The 20,301-nt window shown below is 43.6% G+C and overlaps 1 protein-coding gene across 2 annotated transcripts in view; it reads right to left on the reverse strand.

Annotated features, from left to right (window-relative positions):
* The window catches only part of NIM1K (NIM1 serine/threonine protein kinase), a 63,486-nt gene extending 43,572 nt beyond the window's left edge, over positions 1-19,914 (reverse strand). The window contains exon 1 of one of the 2 annotated variants that reach the window (XM_027607165.1): positions 19,730-19,914. The gene's annotated coding sequence lies outside the window, so the exon portion shown is untranslated. Of the gene's footprint in view, positions 1-19,144; positions 19,490-19,729 lie in introns of those variants that run through there. The other variant, XM_027607166.2, reaches the window with a different exon arrangement.
* Positions 19,915-20,301: the final 387 nt, after the last annotated feature.

Genomic DNA, 20,301 nt, shown 5'->3' on the forward strand with positions numbered 1-20,301 from the left:
CCGCATCTGGCTGTGCCTTTACTGCTCCAAGAACTGCTTGGCACAGGCATCCACACACAGGACCTTCGCGACTGAGGAAGAGAAAGGCAAATGTAATTAGAGATGCTTTCTTCCCCAGAGCGGGCACCATTCTGGGGCTGATGGAAGAAGTGATTACATGGTGCTGAGGAGGCAGTTTAAGTGTTGCCCACCAGGGAGCCTGGAGGCTTTCGAAGCCAGTCCTGAGAATTACATGCTGTTCCGTAGTGCTTGCTAATTGACCTGGTATTTCTGGCTGAAACCATTTCCCCAAGGAGGCAAGTCAAAGTAGACAATGAGGATCTCTCATCTCCCAGGGCAGCTTGGAAACAAAGCTTGAGCTCTACAGACTAGATATTATTTCAATGCATAAAACTGCAAGAAGGTCGAGGATTGAACATGAAAAGATTCAGAACGAGGCATCAAGGTTTCCACTGTGATTCTCAGCCCACACTCCCCTCTCCCTGCCCTCTACTACTTGAGAGTTTTATGAATTACTCATCGTTGTAAGGATAAGGGATCATGAGGGAACAGCCACAGGGTCCACGAAATGCATACATTTCTTCATGAAAAGAGTCACTATTCACTTAAGCAGGGATCTATTCATGTATAAGGAAAGATATCTGCAAAGTGCAGGAAAAGTTCTGGATGCACGAGTTCCCAACTGTTGAGAGGGAGGAGGGAAATGAAATTGGGGGAAAGGGGAAGAATTCAAAGAGCTCCATCATATTTTACTCTATATTCTTCTGTATGTGCCTTCGTTGTTGATCCTATTTTGACTATGATTACAACAGAGATTTTCTTGCCTTACGGGATAAAAATACACATTTATCTCCACCAATATCCAGGGATTGTGGTCGGTTTCTGATGACCATGTATGTAAAAGTGACTCATCCCCAGTACCATACACCGGGCCCCCTGACTGAAATGGTCTAGCCCAGCACTCCAAAGCTGAGATTTTTTTTTAGTTTTGAATCCAGAAATAAGATGACTTAGAAATGAAACCTGGCACCATAGTAAATCAAGCAGTTGAAATGGTGACATAGTTATCAACTAACTACAGAATATATTCCCAAGCAAAAGTAGACGCTCAATTACTGGTCATGAAAATCAGTGGTACTAGTGGAGCCCGACTCCTGCCCTGGGCCTGGACGAACACGGAGGAGCAGCTAAGCCTCTATTTGAGAATGTATCTCTAAATATTATTTTGTTTCTTTTGAGGCTGGGGCTTTGGGAAACCTGAAGAAAACAGTGTAGTGAACATGAGGCCCAGGATGATAAGGGAAATTCTCTTCTCAGTGCTTGACACTTCGGAATATTCAGGAACAATCCCAGAGATACATTTGGCTGTTGCCTGGGGCTTTGTCCCCAGACAGATCTGGGGGCTGGGAGTGGGTTAATTAACGCATGACGCTGGGATAAAGACCTGTCTCCATCAGGCGGCATCTTCTCTTTTTTGTCACTGAGCCACAGTCCTGCAGTGAGTAAGGGGACCAGTATAACTTTGCATGGAGGAGCGCTAGCCAGGGGACTACAAAAGGTGGGTGAGAGGGCTGGTTGCCCCTGCTGAGCCCTCCTACCCTGAGCCAAGCTTGTGTCAGAGGCCCGCTGACAGGACTGTGCTGAAATGGTGCTTATGTCAGAGGTTGAATCTTGTCCTGAGGATCTGATGGTCTGTGAGGGATTTGCTTGGGGCCCTCAGAGGAGGGCGTTATAAAAGCCCTTGTTGGAGCCTGGACTAAGTGCAAAAAATGGAGGAACTCTGCAAGGGTAACTGATGTCAGAGGCATGCCTGCCTTGGAGGAGGCCTCTGCCGGACATCAGGAACGATGTGTCGTAGCAATCCAAAGGCAGGCCATGGCCAATACCCTGTCAGCCAAGTCGGAAACCTAAGCACCATCCCAGGTTTCTGTCTTGCCTTCACCTAGTGCTATAAATTCTCCCACTTCGATACCACCCCCCTTCTTTTGCCCATCATCCTGACTGCTGCCTCCTGAGCAGGGCAGAGTCCCACAGTAGTAGAGATGCACGTGCTTGAGGGCACCAGCGGGGAGGAGGCAAGAGAAGTCTTAAAATATTTTGACATCTGATACATTTTTTTGAAGGCATCTTTGTTTTATTAGACGTCTTATGGTTATCTTTGCTTAAATTCGAAACTGCATCTTGGGCTCTTGAGGGCCAATAGTCTCAATCCCATGCTAGACCTGGCTGGCTGAAACAGCCTCCTACTTCCTGTCTTTCCCAGCTCAACTTCATGCTCCAGGAAACCACCTGCAGGATCTTTCTCAAATATAGGTATTACTGCTCCACTTAAACTAACTTCATTAAAATGAATATTGGATAGAATTCAATCTCCATTGCATCGTCTAGAAAGCTCTTCAACATCTGGCTCTTGATTTTCTTCCTAGTCTCATTTCTCATCTTCCCTGCTCCCACTTGCCCTCCTCCATATGCCCTGATAGGGTTCAGGGCCTGCTACCCCAAATATGGCACCTTGAGATATTGAATATTTTAAGCAGGAGAGTCAGTCTGACTTCCATCTCCCCTTGCCCTTCTTCCCTGAAACCTGTTATAAAACCTTCAGGTGAGAGGTACCCTCCCTATACCTGGAAGAAAGGAGCATCCTTACCTCTGAAGACAAGGGGCAACAATTAGAATCCTAACAAATGGGGCTTGCTAAGCTTCCCCCAATTTACTACATTTACCTCATACAGTAGTCCCCCCTTATCCTTGGGGGATATGTCCCAAGACCCTCAGTGGATGTCTGAAACCACAGATAACACTTGAACCCTATATTATATGTACTATGTTTTTTTCTATACATGCATAACTATGGTAAAGTTTATAAATTAGGCACAGTAAGAGATTAAGAGAAATAACTCATAATAAAATAGAACAAGTATAACAATGTACTATAATAAAAGTTATAGGAATGGGATCTCTCTCTCAAAGTATCCTACTGTACTGTACTCACCCTTCTTGTGATGACGTAAGATGATAAAAGGCCTACATGAGGAGGTGTGGTGAGGGGACTGATGCAGGGTGGCGATGGAGCCTTGGGCTGCTTCTGACAGTAAGCCAGAAGAATCCTCTGCTTCTGGGCCCCATGTGACCTCAGGTAACTGAAACCATGAAAAGCAAACTCGCAGCTAAGGGGGAACCTCTGTACTCCTTAGTTCATCATATTCCTCCATGACTATCCACTCCTCATCAAACCTAGCATAAAATACTCAGGTCCAACTGCTTCTTTGAGTCTTCATTTCCTTATAAAGTCTCCCATGTCACATAGAACTTATATTGAATACACATGCATGTTTTTCTCCTGTTAATCTTTGTCAGTTTAACTTTCAGACCCAGCCAAGGACTCTACGAAGGTCAAGGAGCACTCTTCCTCCTTTCCATGGAGCCCTGTATCTGAGATATAGCGCCATACTTGAGGTCCCACAAGCATCCCATGCTGCTTCACGCCTGTATGCCTTTGTACATGGCATTTCTTCTACAAGGAGTGCTTTCTTCAACCCATTCACCATTGAACCTCCCAAACTCTATCCCACTGTGAAGTCGTCCTTGCCTCCTTTAAGTCCAAGGTACTCTCAGAGTACTTCATACACCCCTCTGTGGACATCTGTCTCTTGTGTGCACCTCTCTGTTGGTCTGTGTCAACAGTGAGGGTACTGCGGGCAGGGACGAAGGACGTTCTATTCACCTCTCTCTCTAAGTGGTGTCTGGCACAACGCAGGTAGTCAGTACTTGTTTATGGACTAGATGAATGAATAAACAAATCATAACAGGTTTATTTTGTTGTTAAGCACAACAATTATTTTAAATTCTTGTTTTACAAGAGGTTCATTCCATTCTTTTTCTTATTTCAATCATCTAATGGTTAAAATTTTACTTATTCAAATGTAACTTCAATTCCCTTCTCTTCCCTTCCTGATACTCCAAGCAGAATTCAGCTCTCCCTCTGGTATTTCCCCCCATGAACTCTGTGTTTTCCTTGAACATCTTCAAATTCTGTCTAGTATTTGTGCTACTTGTGCACATATTTGTCCTCCCCACTGGCACGAGGTTTCTATGGGGCAGGTCCTCAAACGTACTAGCTTCATGATTCTGGACACCAAATACTCAGGAGGAGTTCGTACATGCTGCCTGAATTGATCTGAGTTGTACAGATATTTTAAAAGGTAGCATGGATCCCAGAAGATACAGACATAGATATTTCTTTCATATCCTTCTCTGGTGGAAAAACAACAACACCACTACTAACAACTGTTCTATGATAAAGAAAAAATAAAGGTAAAAAATTTTAAAAACACAACCCCCAAAACTCTTTCAAGTGTTCTCTCCTGAAAGAAGGGCAGGTTTTTTACAAGTGCCCCTAACCAGAGCACCTCTGGCTGGAAAATTTCTGAAACATCGTGGGGTTTGGTGAGATGCCCTGTTGCTTTTATACAACATTCTAAGGTTCCCAGTGAAGCACACCTCAAATGTGGGTAGACATTCCTAAGAAGGCTATTTGAGTTGGAAGGATCAAAATGTTTATACACCAGCATTTGCTCCAGCCCACAGACTATAAAAACAACCCAGTTATGGCTTTCCTTTGGAAGGTCACTGAGGTTAAAATGATCACAGTAAGAGTGAAAAAGGTTCCATATCCCTTTGTTTTTATTTTTAGGGTGTGATATGTTAGCAGCCTCCAGCAGAATTTGCTTTATTTTAAAGCATGCCAAATAATCCCTGCTCTGTTTTCAAGACCGCTTCTGCACTTCTCAACTCCTCTGACAGTGCAGCAAATACTCACATCCAGCACTTGCTCCCGACTCCTTTCCTTCTTTATGTTTACACTTCCCCAGGGGAGCCGAAACCAGCACTAATTAGCAGTGAATTAAATCCTACCTCTAGGACACTGGAGGGTCAGTGTTTACCGGGGGTTCCAAAGCATCCCTGGTCCCCTTCCCCCAAGCTCAAAAGACTGAGAGCAACATATCCAGTCCTGAAGGGAAGTTCTGACATCTGAATCAATTATGCAATTTACTCCTAAAGTTTTACCTTTCCTATCATAAAGTATCTTTTCATGCCTGGGTAGTTTCATATACCCAGCTTGCTCGGCCTGGAACACATTTGCTCCTTACCTTTTTCAGCCTTTAAGACCCTGCTGAAATATCATCTTCTTGGTATTTTCTTCTACTTACCTACTTCCTCAGTAGTCCCACTGAACTCATATCTTGGTATCTCATATCTTATCCTATAGTCCATCTCGATATTTCACATCTTAGGTTCTATCAGTTCATATTCTAATTGTGTTTGGTCTCTTTAGACTGATCTCTGCTACTTATTTGTCTCATATTTTCAATTTTCCCCAGCATCTAGTCCTAGGATATAGGAGGCACCAAATAAATATTTGTTAAAAGAAAAAGAATTAAGACAGAATATATGAAAGGCACTATAACATAAACTTAAAATCTAGAAACTAATAGCATGTTTTGAAGGACATTTGAAAGAAGCCATATTTTTAGTTGGTGCCAGCATATATTGTTAGCATTTTATTCACTCTAACAGGAAAAAAATACTAAAAGCTACTTTTATTAAGCATTTACAATATACCAGACACTGCGCTCTCTTACAGATTTAATCATTATAACAAACTCTTTAAGACATATTAAAATTCCCATTGCACTGATGGAATAATTAAAGTTTTAGAGAGGTTAAGGAATTTGTCCAAACTCAAAGTCACAGGGCCAGCATGGCATCCAAGCCTGCCTGATTCCACTTGCTGCCTCCATTTGGTGTATTCTACTGTGGAACATAATGCTCTAAGGCACCAGCAACCACCATGAAGTCCAAGCTTGGGCATGACATGAATCAGCGTCAGTAGCAAAAGCAGGTAGGAGAATCAGAAAGGAATATTCTTTAAAGAAAAAGAAAAGATTTTATTTGTCAGAGAGAGAGAGAGAGAGAGAGCAAGCAGGGGGAGAAGCAGGCTCTCTGCTCAGCAGGGAGCCCGATGCGGGACTCGATCCCAGGACCCTGGGATCATGACCTGAGCCAAAGGCAGACGCTTAACCGACTGAGCCACCCACGCCTCCCCAGCAAGGAATATTCTTTAAAGTGCTTTGTTTTTAGATAAACCATTGGGCCTGATGAACATCAGTGATAGTTAATACACAAATTAAATTATTCTTTATTCCCAACTTCATAATGGACTTGTTATCACCACTGCAAGCATCCAAACTGACCTGATGAAACACTAGATAACCCTGTGCTTTTGAATGACAATCTATACAGAGAAAGTCCAAAATAAGTCATGATTATTATCATTACTACTAAATGATTCCAAATGCCTCAAAGGAAGTTATAAATGAATAAGAAGAGATACCATTGTTTGCTGTATATGCACACACCACAGAAGAAACAAACTATACTTTAAGCTACAAGCACAACTCAGGCCTCTTGGGAACAGAATACCTGTTGAAAGTTTGGCAGACTGTACAAGAAAGTGAAATTATAAGCCAATTTCACTCCCTAACATAGATACCAAAAATGCAAAATAAAATAGTAATACTAAATCAAAGCTAGCAATATATTTATAAAAGCTTATCTGAGTAGAATTTCTTCCAAGAATATAAGCATAGCTTAACAATAGAAGATGTGTAGATTTAATTCAACACGTAAATCAGTTAAAGGAGAAAAGCGAAAGGATATTTCAGGAGATACAGAGAAAACATTTGGTAAAATTGTACACTCATTCTTAATAAAAATATTAGCAAACTAGGTGTACAAGGGAACTTGCTCAAGCAAATTAAGGCTATCTACCAAAAACCTATAGCAAATATCTTTTTAAGTGGCTCAGTATTAAAAGCATTCTCTACAACATCAGGAGAACAAAGGATGCCTGCTAACGCTGCTTCTATTCAATATTTATTGGAGCCTCTGGCCAATGACAGAAGACAATAACTAAATATTGAAAAGGAAGAAATAAAATTGCTCTTATTTTCAAACACAGATTTTATTTTTTTAATTTTTAAAAAAGATTTTATTTGAGAAAGAGAGAGAGAGTACAAGCAGGGGGAGTGGCAGAGGGCGAGGGAGAAGCAGGCTCCCTGCTGAGCAGTGAGCCCAGTGTGAGGCTCAATCCCAGGACTCCAGGATCTGCCTAACCGACTGAGCCACCCAGGCGTCCCTGCAGACACAGATTTTAAACATAGAAAATCCCAGAGCCCCTACTCATAAACCGTTAGAACTGCTAAGTAGGTTTAACAGTGTCGCTGGAGACAAGATTAGTGTAAATTCAATAACATTTGTATTCACCAATAATAATCTGGTAATAATAAGGAAATAATAAGACATATTTCATTGACATGAGTAGCAATAAAATTCATGAGATACCTAAGCATAAATCCAACAAAGGAGTTGAGAGAGACATAAATTATGAAAATTATGAAAGCTTATTGGAAAACATAAAAGAAGATCTAATAAATGGAAAGACATACCATGTTTAATAAGGGAATACTCACTATCATAAAGACGTAAACTCTCCCCCAAACGAATCTATAAATTTAATGGATTTCAGTTGAAATCTCAACTGTTTTTGTTTTTCTGTGTGGAAATGCTTAAAATGGTATATTTGGTCTTGTATTACATGCTACCCACATATGAGCAGACCTGTTGCAATATCACAATGTATATTGGTACTACAAACATCTTCATAGCTTCTGAAAGAGGTGTGAGCACAACTGTTACCTATGAGTGGTTCAGAAGAGCCACAGAAGCCCAGCACTTTGAGCAATTTTGGACAAAGCTATGAGTTGTCCTAGGAATGGCACAGGGAGGAATCTTTTTCAACATTTCCATCAGTTAGCTAAAGTAGGAAGTGCTCAGCAGATGATTCTAAATCTGACAAGTGAAAAGTTGAGAAAATAAAAATCTACCTAAGGAAGATTTCATAAAAAGAAACAAGTTTTTAGGAATGGGGAAGATAAGATACTTGGACAGGAGGTAAAGATGAGGACTTAGAAGGAGAAAAAAAAATCCAAAATAATTCCAAACCACATTAAAGGTGGTCAGAGATGGGATCGTGGAACGGGTCAGGACCAGCAGTCTTTGGAACCTTGAAGACATCAGTCCAGGATAACCATCGCAACAGGCAACTTAAAGACCACAGTCCGTGGTGTGGTTACTCCTGAGAGTGGCAGCATGACACTGGAGTGCCCCTCTCTTCAGCTCTTTGATAACATTTCTTCTCAAGAGAAAACCTGAACACAAAGTGGTTGGGGTGACTGAACAGTCAAATTATCTAGATTCTAAATCTTTCCCTTCAAAAATAAAAGTAATAGGGAAATGGGGCTGTAGAATATTGGCGATGTCATTTAGAAAGGAGATACAGGGTTCCACCACTTTTCGAAAGTAGAGGGATGCTACGAAACCTTTCATGAGCTGAAATGGCATAAAGGAGCAATTACCAATTAATTTTATGGGATTTTTTTTTAGCATTCCCAGACCCCCAAAAATAGCTTCTCTTGGGCTTTTCTGATACTTTTGGACACAGTTTGCTAGCGGATGCACAAAATAAATTGAGATAAAGCACAGATGCTCACAGACCACTGTTGGAAGCTCTGGTGGCGTGAAGCTGAGATGCGGAGTGTAGTTCCCAGGGAAGGAGCTGGGTGGGGCCTCTGCCACCGCTCCAGGTGCACTGCCTCTAGAATGGCTCACTGCAAAACCAACGCCGAATGCATTTTCACTTTTTGCCTCTTTTCATAAAAGCCAAAATCCTCTTTGGATTTCATTGGGTTAGCGAAACAGGTACCAATGTAGATGTTTTGTAAAAGCAGAATGGTGTACCGTGAACTCTGAAAAGTGGGGGATATCTGTAGCAGCAGAATGGGAGTGGGAGGGCTGGTGTCGGACCATCACCAATAGACTGTGTCAGAATGATTAGACCCGTGATGTGCCATTAGAACTTCTCAGGACATAAACCCAGAAATAGCTGAGCTAAGCCTCATTGCTCTTTGAACCGTGTTAGGTCATTGAACACTGCAAAATAGCTCAGAACCTAGAATAAAACAAGTCTTTCCCTCCCTTGTCTTTCTTCCCTCCAACGCACTGAGTACCACTGACCTTCCATGATGCTTAGGAAATCCTTCCTTCTGCCAAAAATGAATGGCAAATTGCTTAGATGGACAGTCAGGCACTTCGTGGCCTCATGTCAGTTTTCCTTGCAGTCTTACTTCTTAACACCTCCTTAAACCAAAGTGACCTGAGACTACAAGCAGATTGGCTGTTTCATGGTTTCCCTTGATAACCCAAACACACTCATGGACTCTTAGGAACACAAAGTAGAGGAGCCACAGCATTATTTAATCTCTCGTTTTGTATTCGAGAAACAGATCCACAGAGGAAGGAGACTTACTAGTTAGTGGCCAGGGACAAGACAAGATCCAAATTTCTTTACTTTGTTTATTTCCACTATGTCAGCCCACCAACCCCCTAACAGAATGAATGAATATGTAAAACAAATTGTTGGGATTTTAAAACCAAGCTAAGGAAAAAAAAAACAGCTAAGTAAATATTTTCATTTCAAATCAACTCAAAAGAAAATTTGGAAGATGCCAATATTTTATCTTGATTAAGGAGGACTTTGTTACTAAATAGCTCAAGGTCATACTCTACTGCATGCTCTGCAAGATAATAATCTAGAAACTAATGTAGAAACATATGCAAAATTCCTCTGATAAATTTTGTGATGGCAGAAGAGTATATTTGACTTAATATATAAATGGCTTTTTATTTTGTGTTGTAAGTCTTCAAAATACTCTTAGGTCAAATCAATATCTTAGTATTATATCCCATATTACAAAGTGTTCATCACTCAAACAAAGGCAGCATTAAAACTTATTTGTTGTTAGTTTTTTAAAAAGATTTTATTTATCTATTTATTTTAGAAATAGGGAAAGCAAGTGAGCAGGAGTCGGGGGAGGAGGAACATGAGGAGGGAGAGGGACAAGCAGACTCCACACTGAGTGTGAAGCCTGACACAGGGCTCCATCTCACAGCCTGAGACCACGACCTGAGCCGAAATCAAAAGATAGGCGCTCAACCAACTGAGCCACCCAAGGACCCCTGTTGTTAGTCTTTTCAAGGCAAACCCTGGCACATAAATTTTTCCATTTTTCAAACTGTGCCCAATCCATTTATTTTTCATGCCATGGTGTCACATCTCCCCCTATACTCATCTCCACCCCAATCAACTCACCCCAACTCATTTACCGATTCACTCATTTCTTTTTCCTATAAACCCAACATATCTGCTGCCTGTACCACACAGGCATTCACCACATGTAATCTTGGCTTATTATTTATCTTATGGTTACATTCTATCTTTTTTATTAATAACCACTATTTAACAAGAGCCTACAATAAATAGCTAGTGCTCACTAAGTAGAGTGAACACAGAATTTGTCATTTAAACCAGGATACTTTTGAGAATAGAAGGGGTTGCTATTAATAATCACACTGGGACAACATGTGTAAACCAGGGTTATCCCTCAAATATGTGGACATATGGGCACCCTATCATTAAGTGACAGTGTGGCAAACATTACAGGCTGGCTCACTCAACATCTTTATGAACTCTTTTCTCCCTTCCTTGACTTCTTCTGCTATAGAAGCTGGAAAGCCCACTTTCTCTTTCTCTCCCACAGCTAACACTGGCCAGGAGCCACAGCTCTGGATAATGGGACCTTAGTAAGGGATTTCTGATAACTTGTTCTTCCTGATAAAATAGGGCATAACACTTTTAAAGTTACTATATAGCAATGCTAAGTAAGGAGACTCTTGGCTTACACCAAGTAACTAGCACAGCTCCTTTCCCTTTCTTCCTGTGTGGACACTGTCTCGAGGTGTAGTGGTCACCTAAAGACAGTGAAATGATAAATATGAGAGCAGGAGGAAGAATGGCAGAGCAGAGAGTCTCCTTACTTAGCACCGCTATATAGTAACTTCTAAACGTGTGACTAACAACAGGGGTCCTTGGGTGGCTCAGTTGGTTGAGCGCCTATCTTTTGATTTCGGCTCAGGTCGTGGTCTCAGGCTGTGAGATGGAGCCCTGTGTCAGGCTTCACGCTCAGTGTGGAGTCTGCTTGTCCCTCTCCCTCCTCATGTTCCTCCTCCCCCGACTCCTGCTCACCTGCTCTCCCTATTTCTAAAATAAATAGATAAATAAAATCTTTAAAAAAAAACTAACAACAAATAAGTTTAGAAGTTTAGAAGTTACTATATAGCAGTGCTAAGTAAGGAGACTCTCCGCTTTCTCTAGATATTAACCAACGCAATTGTTTCAGAGCTTTGGCAAATCTTTTTTACTTTCTTTGGCAGACAGTAATCAACAAACCACACAGAGTGGCTTTCATGTGGATGAGATGTGCTACACAGAGAGAGTGATTCTTAAGGAAGCCTGAGTTTAGGCAAGACAGAAGTACACCTCTTTACCTTCTAAATTACCTACAAAATGTCTCTAGCCAAAGCCCGCCACCCAGCCTACACTCTTCTGAACATCGTCTCTGCTTCTTGGGAAGATAGCAATTCTCTGGCCTGTGCAACTTGACAGAACACAAACCCACTAATACAAATTGGCCACAGTGCTCCATGCAGTGCTCTTAGGAGGCATGAATCCTCACTGGAGCTGCTCAAGGCTTAATTCCAAAAACCCTGAAAGTGTTGCTAAGTGGCTGTTTCTGGTCACACATGTCCTGCGTGAGTAAAGCAGGCAAGTGACTGTCATGGACTGTGGAAGAGCCAAACTGGGTCAGATCTCCCAGAAGGAGACTGGGGAGATCAATGCAGGCCAGCCTTCAGGAGGTGTCCACACACAGAAGCTTTCTCACCGGCTTCCCAGCCTCACCTAATCTCTGAGGTTGCAAGGAAAAACCAAAACATCAGACCTACATTTCTTTTGGCCTTGGCTGTGCAGTACGGAGACCCACACCTCCCAGCTTGGTGGCCCCACTGAGTCATGCCTCGCTACTTCCATTCTGGTTCTTGCCCTGTCACCCCCATACTCCTCCATCATCTTCCCACATGAGTATTCCTTTATTCTGTTTCTGCTGTGTCCACACTTTTCAGGTGCCATTTCCAGAATGTTTCTACTGCATAGGAAAAGATAAGATCTGTCTTAGTTGCAGGGGGGCTTCTCAAATTCATGATGGAAGGACCTCTCTTTACACCTGTCCAAGCCCAAAGGGTCCAGAAGAAAGGTTGGCTTACCAGACTATTAGTACTTACTGAGAACGCAATTTGTAAGGCTCTGTCTTAGGATCAATACAGAAAACAAATATGCCATACAGAAGAATATTGACTATCCAACAACATGGGAGAAAAGCTCAAAACAGAAAGATAAGTGGGAAGAGCAACAAATAAAACTGTATGTACAATATCTCAATTTTTTTTGGCTTTGTTTTTAACTACCAAAAAACAACCCTCTGAAATGTTAATGGTAATCTCTCTGGCTAGGATTAAAGATAGGATTAGAGATAGAATTATAGATGATTATTTCTTTCATTTTAATATTTATTTCTGTGGGCTTCTGGGTGGCTCAGATGGTTAAGCATCTGCCTTCGGCCCAGGTCATGATCACCAGGTCCTGAGATCGAGCCCCACGCCGGGCTCCCTGCTTAGCAGGGAATCTGCTTCTCCCTCTTCCTCTGCCTCTCCCCACTGCTCATGCTCTCTCTCTCTCTATCTCTCTGTCCCAAATGAATAAGTAAAAAATTATTTAAAAAATAATATTTAGGGGCACCTGGGTGGCTCAGTCGTTAAATGTCTGCCTTCAGCTCAGGTCATGATCCCAGGGTCCTGGGATCGAGCCCATGTCGGGCTCCCTGCTCCGCGGGAAGCCTGCTTCTCCCTCTCCCACTCCCCCTGCTTGTGTTCCCTTTCTAGCTGTGTCTCTCTCTGTCAAACAAATAAATAAAATCTTCAAAAATAAAATAAAAAATAATATTTATTTCTCTATTTTTGATAATAATACTAGCAACAATGACATTTATTGTGTGCCAGGCACCATTCTAAGAGCTTTACATGAATGAACTCATTTAATTCTTACAATAATCCTAGAATGTAGGTGCTGTTATTATGCCAAAGAAAGGTGAGGCACAGAGATCAAATTACTTGCCCAAGGTCACATACATAGTAAGTGAGTCACGGAGCCAGGATTCAAACACAGCAAGCTATTTCCAGAATTAAGATTTAACCACCTGCAAATATAAACTATTGGGACTACATCAGAATAAAAAGCTTCTGCAGAGTGAAGGAAACAATCAACAAAACTAAAAGGTAACCTACTGAATGGGAAAAGATATTTGTAAATGACATGACCAAGAAAGGGTTAGTATCCAAAATATATAAAGAATTTATACAACTCAACATCCAAGAAACAAATAATCCAATTTAAAATAGGCAGGAAACATGAACAGACATTTCTCCAAAGAAGATATCCAGATGACCAACAGACATATGAAAAGATGCTCAACATCACTCATCATCAGGGAAATGCAAGTCAAAACTACAATGAAATACCACCTCACACCTGTCAGAATGGCTAAAATCAACAACTCAAGAAACAAGTGTTGGAGAGGACGTGGAGAAAAATGCACTGTTGGTGGAAATGCAAACTGGTGCAGCCACTCTGGAAAACAGTATGGAGGTTCCTCAAAAAGTTAAAAATAGAACCACCATACAACCCAGGAATCGCACTATTGGCTATTAACCTCCAAAATACAAAAAAAAAAAAAACCCACTAATTCAAAGGGATACATGCACTTCTGTGTTTATAGCAGCATTATTTACAATAGCCAAATTATGGAAGCAGCCCAAGTATCCATCAGCGGATGAATGGATAAAGAAGAAATAATGTACGTATATACAATGGAATATTCTTCATCCATACAAAAGAATGAAATCTTGCCATAAGCAACAACACGGATGGAGCTAGACAGTATAATGCCAAGTTAATTAAGTCAAAGACAAATACCATATGATTTCACTCATATGTGTAATTTAAGAAACAAAACAAACAAGCAAAGGGAGAAAAAAAAAGAGACAATCCAAGAAACAGACTCTTAACTATAGAGAACAAACTGATGGTTACCAGAGGGGAGGTGGGTAGGGGGATGGGTAAAAGAGGTGATGGGGATGAAGGAGTGCACCTGTTGTGATGAGCACCAGGTGTTGTATGGAAGTGCTGAATCACTATATTGTACACCTGAAACAAATATAACACTGTATATTAACTATAAAAATTTTTTTAAAAAGTAAATAAGACTTGGGGCGCCTGGGTGGCTTAGTCATTTAAAGTGTCTGACTCTTGGTTTGGGCTCAGGTCATGATGTCAGGGTCATGGGATCCGGCCCCCTGTCAGACTCTGTGGTTTAAGCAGGGAGTCTGCTTGTCCCTCTCCCTCTGCTCCTCCCTTGCCCCCCGACACACCCTCAGCTCATGCTCTCCTCTCTCTCTCTCTCAAATAAATAAATAAATATGGTCTTTAAAAAAATAAGACTTAACCACTATTTCTTGCTATCTCTAGAATATGTAGTGTTTTATAATACATAGTTTATAATAAAGAAGTATAATCTTTCTTTTCTTTTTTTTAAGATTTTATTTGAGAGAGAGAGAGAGAGAGAACACACACATAGGGGGAAAGTCAGAGGGAGAGGGGGAAGCAGACTTCCTGCTGAGCAGGGAGCCCAATGCGGGGCTCTATGTAGGCAGGGCTCAATCCCAGGACCCTGGGACCTCGACCCAAGCCAAAGGGGGATGCTCAACCAACTGAGCCACCCCAGCATCCCTGATCTTTCTTTATAATAAAGAGAAAAGGTTTAAAAAAAGAAAAGGAATATAAGACAAGGTTGTCAAGAAGAGAGAGGGTGAAAGAATGAGTATTTAAAAGAGAGTCAAGAGAGGGGCGCCTGGGTGGCTTGGTTGGTTAAATGTCTGACTCGATCTCAGCTCAGGTCTTGATCTCTGGGTGTGAGTTCAAGCCCCATGTTAGGCTCCATGCCCAGCATGGAGTAAGGAGAAATGACCCCACACTTAGTATCTCTGGGTTTGTTACCTCACCTGCAAAACAAGAGGGTGAACAAGACTACATTCTAGAGAAATATTTACCTTGCTCGTTACCAATAGTTGGCATGAAAGATGCCTCATCATTTTAGACTTGGCCATCACATCATTGATTAGTCTACAGCAAATTGCTGTCTTTGTGCTTTAATTTACATTTTAAAACCCACATGTCCCATAAAGCAAATGCACAGAGTATAAAAACTATTAGTAGACCTAAGGGAATAATCCTATATGAATGAGAGCACTGATCAATTTTAAAAGACAGAAAGTGGTAAGAAAACAGAAATGGAATGCAAAAGGGCCTGGCAGCATGCATGATTCCAAAGAGCAGCAACCAAATCATTCAAAAAAGGCCTTGTCCCCTGCAGCTCTGGCTCCTTATCTTCCCACAAGACTTAGCCCCTGACTATTCCTCCCCATTCCCTTGTATAAAATCCAAATCACGCAAACAATGGATGCTAATCTGTGAGAGCAATTCCTCCCTCTCCCAAGAGCCACCCTTGATCAACTATTTCTGATACTAGCCGAACTTTGGCTGATCTGGCTAAAGTTCTAGGAAATATTTAGCCCTCCTGCCCCAAGCCAGATGCTCTTAAGGGCTTTCCCATGCCCGGCATTTTCAAATAAAAGGTTATGCCAACAGTGCCCTGGCTGATTTCTTCCCACCAACTTTGTTGCAAAAATAAAAGGAGGGAAATTGGAAGGGGTGGGATGAGAGAGCTATATCCCCCCCCTTCAATAAGAGAAAGCACATAGTTTCTGTCTAAAACTGATAAATGAAGATCAGCTACATATGCAAATTATTCCGCAATAGGGAGGGAAGTGATCAAACAGCCAAGAGCGGAGAGTGACTGTATCCAAGGAGGGGGACTGTTGTTTTTGTTAGAATCTTTCAAAATGCTCTAATTCATAAAATTAGATGAATATATTATTTGATAACAAGCAGTTTTTAAAAGTTAAAACTTGTAATTTAAAGTAAAAAATTACAATTACATAATCAAGTGTGTCTACAAATTATCCCAGCTAAATGAGCCCAACAAATGGAGATGTAGGTTTTCTCGGTGACTTCAGGACTGGGAAGACAGCGCGGTGAGCAGAGAGGGGTGACTGGAGGGAGTGAGTGGGCCAGCATGCGCCCAGATCAGGCCTCCCTCGGGTTCTCTGACATCAGTCGGAGGAGTTTGCTAAGTGGGATCCCTGGGCTTTCTGGAAAAGCATCAAGCTCTCTGTTCTTGGAAGATGAAGAGTTCCTTTTAGCTTCCTGCTCTCTGTCTTGGTTTTGTGTGTCTGTTTCGGTGCAACTCTCTTTGCACCTGACTTTTTCTCTTTGACTCCCTTTCCCTTAATCTGTGCGTTTTCTGCTCACTGAAGACTCCCTTTTCCCTAGTTTTATTTTTCTCTCTAATCTTAAATTCTTCTCACCATTCCTACCTTGTCTCTCTTCTCATCCTGATTTCTCTCTCAGTCTTAGCTGACCCTCATGTATTTTTGTCTCTCAATTTTTCATGTGGTTAGCTGAAATGACTTGAGTCTTTTGAACGCAACTTGCTCATCTGTAAAACTGGTTAATACTCCTCAGTATCCTGTATAATACTGGCTGAGCTATCTTGAAGTTCTTGGGAGAAAATAATTTTATTTATTTATTTTTAAAGATCTTATTTATTTATTCATGAGAGACAGAGGGAGAGAGAGAGAGAGAAGCAGAGGGAGAAATAGGCTCCCAAGGAGCAGGGAGCCCGATGCGGGACTCAATCCCAGGATCCTGGGATCATGACCTGAGCCGAAGGCAGATGCTTAACCATCTGAGCCACCCAGGCGCCCGGGAGAAAATAATTTTAGAAGCTATGATCTGCTTAATTCAAATTGTAGACTATTGCCTTCATAAGTAATTTGAATATTTTTTCTCTTGAAATATATAACTTCAATTCTAGAAAACTTTTTTTTTAAGATTTTATTTATTTGACAGAGAGAGACACAGCGAGAGAGGGAAAACAAGCAGGAGGAGTGGGAGAGGGAGAAGGAGGCTTCCCGCCGAGCAGGGAGCCCGATGTGGGCGCATCCCAGAACCCTGGGATCATGGCCTGAATGGAAGGCAGATGCTTAACGACTGAGCCACCCAGGTGCCCCTAGAAAACTTTTTCTAGAATGACAATAGGAAATGACAATAGAATGAGACTAATTTTATAAACAATTGGTCCTCTCAACAACTGAAAGAAATCAGCCAAAGAATTAAGGCTCTTTAGTCCTTAGTGAAATACTATAATGAGATTCAAAAAATGAAGTTGGATTTCACATTATATTTTAATTTTTAAATTTCTCAAAATGAAACTATATATTTGGCTGAAAACATTAACCTAGTGGGACGAAATATTTTTTTTTTTAAAACTGTTAAGTCTAGAGGTTTTCAAATTTTCCAGTCATGTGCCATCAATATACAAAATTGATTTTATAGGATTCATTGCTCAGGAATTGTGGATGTGTAAATAATTATGGTTCTTTAAAGACACCAACATTTGCTAATGATCTGAATGATGTCACTGCTGCCCCCAAATGAATCCATCTTAACTGAAACCCTAAAGCTTAAACCAAGAGCACAGAGGGCGCTATGGCCTACCTGTAGTTATTACCAGGAAATTTAGATTTCATACAAACCTGCCTTTATTTTAAATGCAGTTTAGTTATTAGAAAAAAGCACACACCTCAAACTAAAGATCCAATCCACATTTTTTCCTAACACAGAAGGAGGCCTCTCTGAAGGGTTTTCCAGGCTTACCACTGAACGGTGGTCAAGCCAAAAATAAACCCATGGAGGCAAATTCAACAGCACGCAGAACAGGCGTCCATGGAGAGCAGGACTTAGCTTTTCCCCCACTGGCCTCCTTCTAGGACCCCCACCCACATTCCCCCATCTCCTAATTAGAGAGCTAATTAGGACTCCAGATTTAAATGCTAAATGGGGAGGGAGCCTGGTGCCAGGCCAGGATTCCTTTAACATCAAACACTCTCCTCCTTCAGGCTTCTCCCCTTAGTGCAGTGCGCTTTGGGAAGAGAGTTGGGCCAGCAGGGCCGACTGGCTGCAGGGCAGTGTTTACACACAGTTGTCTGAGAGGGAAGATTTGTCTCACAAATTGCAAACTCTGAAAAGATAAAATTTAAAAACAACATGCCCGGGCTTTTAGTACTTTAAGGAAAAGAAACAAGTATCTTATAAGCTCAGTTATTATTACCATGGTGACAGGAGGGGACGTGAGGAGATCTCAAGAACAGTTCCTGGTTCCAGCCAGGCAGCGTCTCAACGGTGCGGGGCGACTTCTTCGGTTACCATGGCAACCAAAATTAGAAGTGCTTTTGCAACACTAACAGAAACCAGCTTTTGAAGCGCTTCTGTGAATCACACTGAATACTGATGATGCAAGCTTGAGTGATACATATTTTTCAAACACACACACACCATATTGCCATAAACAAATATTCCTTTTAGATTTCCCCCCTTGAAATCTTGACTTAACTTGGAATAGATTTTTTGGTCTGGTTCTGTTTGTTTCCCTTTTGGATTCCCGCGGTCTCAAGTGCAAACGCGATCTGTTTAATTTCCAAACTTGTCTGAATTGCACGGGGAAGAGCTTAGAATGTGGTTCATTTGCTCCCATTTTGAAACGGGATGAGGAAATGGGGTGGGGGAGGGTGGGTCTAACAGAGAGCCCTCTTGTCTACTAAACTCCGGAGGACGAAAACGGGGGGAGGGGTGGGTTGGGGGTAGGGGTAGGAGAGGCAAGGAGGGGAAGGAAGAGGGCGGGAAGGAAGGGAAGAAATAAGTGCGGACCGCTGAATCTTTGCTGCCCTAAGAGCACCTTTATCTGCTCCCTCGACCTGTCCATCTGCCCAACTGTTGTGTCAAAGCTGACCAGAAATGACATTTTAAAGACCCCTTTGCCATCCTTTCCTGGTCATCCTGACGCTCCTAATATTCCTGAAGGGACATTCGGGAAGAGGAGACGAGGTTCTTCCTTACTTGTGCAGTCTTCAAAGGAAGCACGACTCTTTAGGGAGCGTCGTGGTGTGGGGTGTGCTGGGCCACGGCCGTTCGCGGTCACTGCCCTCGCTGCCCGTCCCCAGCGCTCAGTACGAACTGTCTACACCTGGGCTCGCGCCCTGGGGCTCTGGTCCCCGCGCCGGGTGTGCGCCGGGCAAGGCGCGAAGCGGTCCTCCCCGGCTCCCGTGCGGGCGCGCACACTGACGCGGAGCCCGCACGGCGCCGGGGCGCGGGGACACACGCGCGCCCAGACCCAGGAGCGCCACGCACCGCACAGGCAGTGCCCCGCACGCGCCAGCGCACCCGCGCCTACTGCTCCAACGCCCTGTGCTCGCGCGCGCCGAGCGGCCCGAGAGGGGCCGTCCCGCCGGAGCGCCTACCCTTCTCCTGACCCCAGCTCCCCCTCCACCCCGCCCCGCCGGCAGTCGTGTCTCCGTTTCCCGCTCGGCTCGCGGGAGGCACGGGCGCCGCTCGCAGTCCCCCCGCCCCACCCAGCTCAGCAACCTGGCGGAGGAGGCAGGCAGGGTGTGGGTGCTGGCTGCGAGCCCCGTGGCCCTCGCTTACCTTCGTGGCGAGCCTGGCTCACGGGCTCGGCGGCTGGGGGCCAGGGGCTCCGAGCGGTTGGCGCTGGAGCACGCGGTGGGTGCGTGGGTGGCGGGCGCCGCGACCGCGCGGAAGGCTCCCGGAGCTGTCAGGGACGGCCGACCTGACAGACAGCGGCCCGGGCAAACCCCGCCCGCTGGCCCAGGCCGGGGCCCTGCGGCGGGAGGGGGGATGGGGTGGGGGGGGGGGGACAGAGGCGCCCCGCAGCGTTTCCCGGAGGACCAATAGGGAGCGGGGGGCTGGCCCGGGGGAGGGGGCCGGGGGCCGGTCAGGCGCCGGGACGCGGGCCAGGACCTCGTAGGCCGGTTTCTATGGCAGCCAGGAAGGAGGGGCTGGAGGGAGGGGGGTGCGCGGCGCGGGGACACCCATCGCAGACACGGGAGGAGGGGGGTTTGACCCTCTCGCAGAGAGAGTCCCTCCTACAGCACGGATGGGAAGCGGCGACACCGCCCAAAGAGGGTTGACACGGCTCTCGTCAACTCACGCCTCGTACTGAGCCGCTCGAGCCTCCTGATGAAGGGTTTCCGTGTCCT

The sequence above is a fragment of the Zalophus californianus genome, chromosome 5 (genome assembly GCF_009762305.2).
Source record: "Zalophus californianus isolate mZalCal1 chromosome 5, mZalCal1.pri.v2, whole genome shotgun sequence".
Taxonomy (NCBI): Eukaryota; Metazoa; Chordata; class Mammalia; order Carnivora; family Otariidae; genus Zalophus; species Zalophus californianus.